Raw genomic sequence first — 5,718 nt, 5'->3', positions numbered from 1 at the left:
CTTCTGTTAATTTTGCCCGTTTCTGTTATTACTACTACTGGTGATACGACAAGAAGTAAAAGCATGTTAGTCTTTTAAATTCTTCTGTTTGCTTAAGAATATTATACTGGCATTAGTTTGTAATATTGCATAGGAAAGAAAATTTAATGTAGCCTATACTAATACCAGTTGTCATCATTACGTATCACACTCAATGCTTTAATGACGCTAACAGAGTAATAACAATATTCATCAATAAAAAATACCGGTCTAAAGTTTCCATTTTCTCATGCTGTCGGTATGATGGAGAAAAAAATGCTTATTATGCTTTCCACCCCACCTGCCCACCCTTTTGTAAACCCACGAACCCCAGGGGGCGGGATAATGACGGCCCTCAACCCTACACCCCGGGGAGGGCAGGTAGGCGGGTCCTCATGTTCTCTCTCTCTCTCTCTCTCTCTCTCTCTCTCTCTCTCTCTCTCTCTCTCTCTCTCTCTCTCTCTGTGTTTGTTTCATCCACGGGAGTATAGCGTGTAATTTATCTTTCTAGTGAGCCACAATAGTGAGGGTAAAGCTGATTTTCTCTTCCTCCTTCACTAAATTGAAAGTTAAAGATATGACGACACAACTCCCAGAGCTCCCTGATGCCTTTACTTATATGGCTAAAAAGAAAATTAAATGTCTGTGACCGATCGTAAGTAAATATTTATATACGCTGAAAAACATTTAATTTCACTTCGCTTCTACAATTACCTGGACGCTCTCACTCGTGTCCTTGTAACCTAGTCGAAAACAACCTTTTGTCATGCCCCTCCCTCCCTCTCTCCCCGTCTCTCTGCCTTCCCTCCCTCCTGATGCCAAGGAACAGGTAGTAATTACGGAGCATGTATTTCTATCATCATACGCAGGTAATCAGGCAGCGAGGAAGGCAGTGCGGCAAGGTTCTAAACAGCAACATTGAATTCCAACGCCACCTAGATACATGGAAACTACAAAGGGTTCTTTCATATCTATTTTTCTTCCTTCCTGAAAAAAAGGCAAGGAAGAAAAACACCCCATGACTTCGTAAACTGAATTCGTGTTAAAGTAAAAATTATAAAAATAGAAAGTTCCACGGTAAGCTGCTCTAATCTCCCTGCGCGCGTGTACAGTCTGGTGGGCAAGACGAAAAACTTCCCCAGAATCCGACGAAAACATGATTCTTGACTTTTACCCTTAGCGGATTAAAGGTTCCGAGCTTGCAGATGACACCAGGACTCTCTTCACACTCAGCACTGCATTCCGTAGCCTTTCGTTGTGTTCTCTTGGAATGAACAGTTTCTTGTAGATGGTACTTGGAGTTTTCAGAGTAGTTTTTTTGTGATTTTAGTGATAGTTGAACATGAATTCCATACTGTTAATAAGAACACCACCCATAACATCCTGAGTAATCATTTTAGTGGTCATTGAAATTAGTCATGATGAAAGAGCAAAGCGTTTAATAGTAGTCTTAGCGCAAAAACGTAAGATTATAAAAGAATAAGTTAATAAACTAACAATTAGCAGTTCCTATATAAAACCTATCAGCAATGTATATCTATTCGTATATACTCCGAACATCCCTATCCATGAACTTATCCTATCTTCTTCTCAAGCTCCCTATTACGTCCAAGGCCAGGTGCGGTGCATGTGTCACCGTGCAGGTAAGGAAAATAAAAATACCACTCGTGTAAAAACCTCCACGGGTCTGGTCACGAGAACAGACCATAAGCGGGAGTTGTGACCCGTGACAGCACCATTCTGGCCTCACCTCCACCCACACACACACACACACACACACACACACACACACACACACACACACACTTGTTCTCCCTTTTTACTTTATCGTCTAACTCTATAGTTAATAACACCACCATTTCTCTCCCTTCTCTCTTCTTCACAATACCACAGTCCCTTCCTCATCTCCCTCTCATTACCCAGCCTGTCTTGCTTCCTTCCCCAAACTTCTGTCGTCCTCTCTCTCTCTCTCTCTCTCTCTCTCTCTCTCTCTCTCTCTCTCTCATTATGCAGCCTCTCTTTCTTACCTCCCTCACACCACCACTGCCACCTTCTCGCCCAGACCTCCCCCGTCTTCTCCCCCACAACGCAGGCCACAAAAACAATGTACAGAGGCGAGCAAAAACGCATCCTGCCAAAGAATTGTGTCCCTCCAAAGGCGCAAGGAGCTCCAGGCAGAGTAAGGTCATGTGCAAGAAGAATGTTTTTCCTCGAATTTCTTCTTCAGACTGCAAATTAATTCCTGCAAAGTCTCCGCAAATGTGCATCTCGAAAATGCCAAAGTTCTTGACTAACAATATTTTTTTATCCTTGCATCTTCTGCAGAAGAGGAACTACAGGGAAAACAGTACGTCGACCTTTTAACAATAAACAATAACACGTACTGCTATTTCACGAATGAAAACTAAAATATAATAAAACAGGAAATATTAAAACATTACATTAACTGGAAAACAGAACAATTTACATATTAAACAACGGAAACGTGATTCGGTGTTATTTCTCCTCTCTCTTGCTTTGTTTCTCCATCCCCTTTAATGAGCTCCGTGTGCAGGGAGGGACAAATCTGTTGAACACACCATGAAAACACTGCTAGGAGTTCACATAATTAGAAGTAGGAGGAGGAGGAGGAGGAAGAGAAGGAAGAAGAGAGGGAAGAAGAGAGGGAAGAAGGGGCTGTGGAAGCACTAGTGGTGGTAGTGCAGATGGAACAGTTGCAGTAAGAGTTGACGAATAGGATGCAGAGGAAAAGAAAGAAGACAAAGTGAGAGAAATACAAGGGGAAGGATAGAAGGGAGACAAGTGATGGTGTTTGTGGTCTGAGAGAGAGAGAGAGAGAGAGAGAGAGAGAGAGAGAGAGAGAGAGAGAGAGAGAGAGAGAAAGAGGAGTACAAGGGAAAACAAGTATTATAATCACCCCCACAGAATCTTGAATGAACACCAACCTTGCCTGGAGCCGCGGCGTCAGAGTACCTCCCTTCCCCTTTAGCACACTTAAAGGCACTCCCGCTCGCCCCGCTGGCCAAGAATATCCTGGGAAACTCTGCTCAAAGGCCGCCTCCCCCAACTGCAATCCTCGACTTAGGGAGAGAAGGAGAAGGAAGAGGAGGAGGAGGGACGGCGGAGAAAGGGTATAGGGTGTGTGTGTGTGTGTGTGTGTGTGTGTGTTTGTGTGTTGAGGGAGAGTCGAGGAATTCCCGTCACGCTTCCACCACGGCCTGCAGTTCACGTCCTAACGCCTCTTAAAGATCCACCTCTCAAGGGTGTAAGTGTCTCTTTCTTTTATATGAAAAAGAGAAAAAATATTCCACTTCATCTAACTTTACTTACTACACAGGATATTCTCTCTCTCTCTCTCTCTCTCTCTCTCTCTCTCTCTCTCTGAGCCAGACTCATGAATAATGAAAATCGACGAAATTATAATAAAAATTGCTAGGTAAATACACTTACATATGCCTCGCTCAAAAGTTACTTGAACCATGACACGAAATAAAAAAAAACGAAACTTTTATAATTTCTTGTGCGTACTTTCTTATAGCTTACTTTTATCTTAGCAGTACTCTGAATACACACACATATACGCGCACACGTGCACACACACACACACACACACACACACACACACACACACACACACACACACACACACACAGACAGAACATCTCAAAAACTAACCATCCTACCAGACTCAACACTACTTTCCTCTTTGATCTCCTGGTACTTCTACTCTTCCCCCTTTTCTCCTCCTCTCCCACCGTCTCGCCACACATGCACCACCCATTATTTCCCCTGCAGCCTCCTCCTCTCCTCCTCGTCACCAAGGTTATGAGGAGCTGTTTTTGGTATCACTGAAATTGGCGCGCGGGTTGAGCGGCGTCTGCACTTACTCTGATTCTTCTCCACCAACTTCCACTGGTGAGAAAAAAGACAACGCTGGATACTCTATCACAGAAGAATAAAGAAAAAAAGAACAAAAACAATCATGCTAAAACTGGTATGCTATCTACGAAGCGAGACAGACACGTAGACAAATACACAGACAGGCAGACAGACAGACAGATTGACATCTGACGAGCCACTCACACCTTCAGCCTCACATGAAAACAATCACCACCACCATCACCGCCAGGCCCATGCACCGCCGCTCCAATGTACCAATTAATCACTCCAGCTATACCAGGTCTCTTCTCTCCCTCAGCCCATCCACTCACTCCCTAGCTCCGTACCTCGCACCAACACACTCAGGCCTGATACACTGCCAGCCACCCAACCAGTAGAAAATATCAGCAGGGTTCTCTATAGCTGATAAGACACACATGACAACAACCTTCTCTTGTTTTTCTCTTCCTCTCCTTTTACTATTACTATTGTTTTGTATTGCATAAAAACGTGGATTTTGTTTGGATTGTGTTATGTAATTTGGTTTTCTTTATATTATTTTCTGTGCAAGTTCCTCCGTACGAACATGTTGCAATTTTTGTTCAAGCAACCGTGAATCTTGTAACGAAAAATTACGGTAAAATATTATTTTCGACACGACGACGGTTCGCTTCCCGCCCTCGCACGCAGGTAGGAGTATGGTGTGTGTGTGTGTGTGTGTGTGTGTGTTTGAGTGTGTGTACTGACTCGCTCGCCATAAACACACCTGCACAGCTAACAACACCATACCTGCCACTAACATCATCCAAACACACACATAACTAAACAAACATAACACCAATGCATGTACCTTAATAACCTCCAATCTTTTCCCACACCTTGATCCCTCATGCTGATAAACCCAAACACAGCCTTCTTATCACCGTGGGATGTGAAGGGATCGCTGCCGCACACTATCGCATCTCGCCTCCCTCATCTGTGTGTGCCTCCACTGACCGCTGCCAGTAACAAGCAAAACGAGCACTATTCTATTACACCAGTGACAAGCCTGCAGGGAGAACAATCAGGATCAGTACTCACATCATGGAGAAAAAAAATATGCAAACAGCGGGCTGGTGCGGTGTAATCTGCAACGTAATCCACGAGTGTAGCTTGGTATCTTTTCCTACGGGGTAAAATCCAGAAAAGGTGGTCTATGCACGGTAATTAACCTACAGCCACTTCCCACACACGAGGTGAAATACAGGCGGGTGATCGTATTTTTCAATGTTTAATGTTAGACACAATTTTCACCGCGGGCAATATCTCGGTACACGTGGTTCAAAGCTGAGGATTCAAGGGGACCCGGCGAACGGTCGCAGCCTCCTCCACAACACAGTCAGACGAACTGGCGGGTTCGACTCACTGAGGTTGTCATACTTGCGCTGCCAGCCAGAGATCAGCGAGTCATTACGGGGAATTTTTCTCCCGACGCAGCTCACTCATATCTTATTTATTCAATGATAAGCAACGTGATGAGCGAGTTTTGCACACAAACAGGGAAACAGATGCTAAAGAGATATTGGAGAAAGTGAGGAAGAGTTTGTGTGTGAGGACTGGCTCGTACGGCTGGCGGTGCGGGTGGCTCCTCTGCAGTTACCCGAGCCAGAGTGAACTCAGTCTCGCCAGCGTGAGGGAGAAGTAAGGATGCCAACCCTCACCCTCGCCTTGAGTCGATAGCTTCGAAACTTCAACGCATGAGCGTCAAACACAGCGGTCTCGATTATAGCAAGATTTCATTTGTCGGCATTTAATACGCAGAAGGGAGAGTTAATCATGGGT

At 44.5% G+C, this 5,718-nt stretch overlaps 1 protein-coding gene across 5 annotated transcripts in view; it reads right to left on the bottom strand.

Annotated features, from left to right (window-relative positions):
- The window catches only part of LOC123498554 (netrin receptor UNC5C-like), a 397,723-nt gene extending 392,403 nt beyond the window's left edge, over positions 1–5,320 (bottom strand). Inside the window, exon 1 of one of the 5 annotated variants that reach the window (XM_045245754.1) lies at positions 4,978–5,320. The gene's annotated coding sequence lies outside the window, so the exon portion shown is untranslated. The remainder of the gene's footprint in view (positions 1–4,977) is intronic. The other 4 variants (XM_045245758.1, XM_045245756.1, XM_045245757.1 and 1 more) reach the window with 4 other exon arrangements.
- Between the last annotated feature and the right edge of the window lie 398 nt (positions 5,321–5,718).

The sequence above is a fragment of the Portunus trituberculatus genome, chromosome 48 (genome assembly GCF_017591435.1).
Source record: "Portunus trituberculatus isolate SZX2019 chromosome 48, ASM1759143v1, whole genome shotgun sequence".
Lineage (NCBI taxonomy): Eukaryota > Metazoa > Arthropoda > Malacostraca > Decapoda > Portunidae > Portunus > Portunus trituberculatus.
This window is presented reverse-complemented; position numbering and strand designations above follow the sequence as displayed.